Source organism: Arachis ipaensis, chromosome B10 (genome assembly GCF_000816755.2).
Source record: "Arachis ipaensis cultivar K30076 chromosome B10, Araip1.1, whole genome shotgun sequence".
Classification (NCBI taxonomy): domain Eukaryota; kingdom Viridiplantae; phylum Streptophyta; class Magnoliopsida; order Fabales; family Fabaceae; genus Arachis; species Arachis ipaensis.
The window spans coordinates 121,412,423-121,412,827 of NC_029794.2; the positions used below are offsets into that span (position 1 = coordinate 121,412,423).

The 405-nt window shown below is 24.4% G+C and overlaps 1 pseudogene; it reads right to left on the minus strand.

The window, feature by feature from the left end:
• The window catches only part of LOC107621133, a 9,120-nt pseudogene that overhangs the window by 7,119 nt on the left and 1,596 nt on the right, over positions 1 to 405 (minus strand).

Here is a 405-nt window from a genome sequence, read left to right on the forward strand (position 1 = left end):
AAATAAATGTCTTATTTTAAAAATACTTATATTTTATATTTTAATATATATTTTATACAAATAATTAATTAATAACTAATTTTTTATATATACATAATATAAATATTTTTTTAATATAAAACTTATCGATTATTCAACCCGTCTTATTATAAAAATTTAACTAAACTGTTACCATAAAAAAAAAATGGCTAGTTAGATTTTTTGTTGGATTTGATTGACAACAGGGCAAAACCTGTTGTGTTATATCAAAGGGATGAGGGTGATGCTTTTGAAACAGTAAAACAAACACGTACACAGTACACTTATTACATGCCCATGAGAGACCTACCAGTGACTCACTTCACTAACTAACCCTTCTTTCATTCCCCATAATAACATATCATATATTACTATAACTTTTCCAAT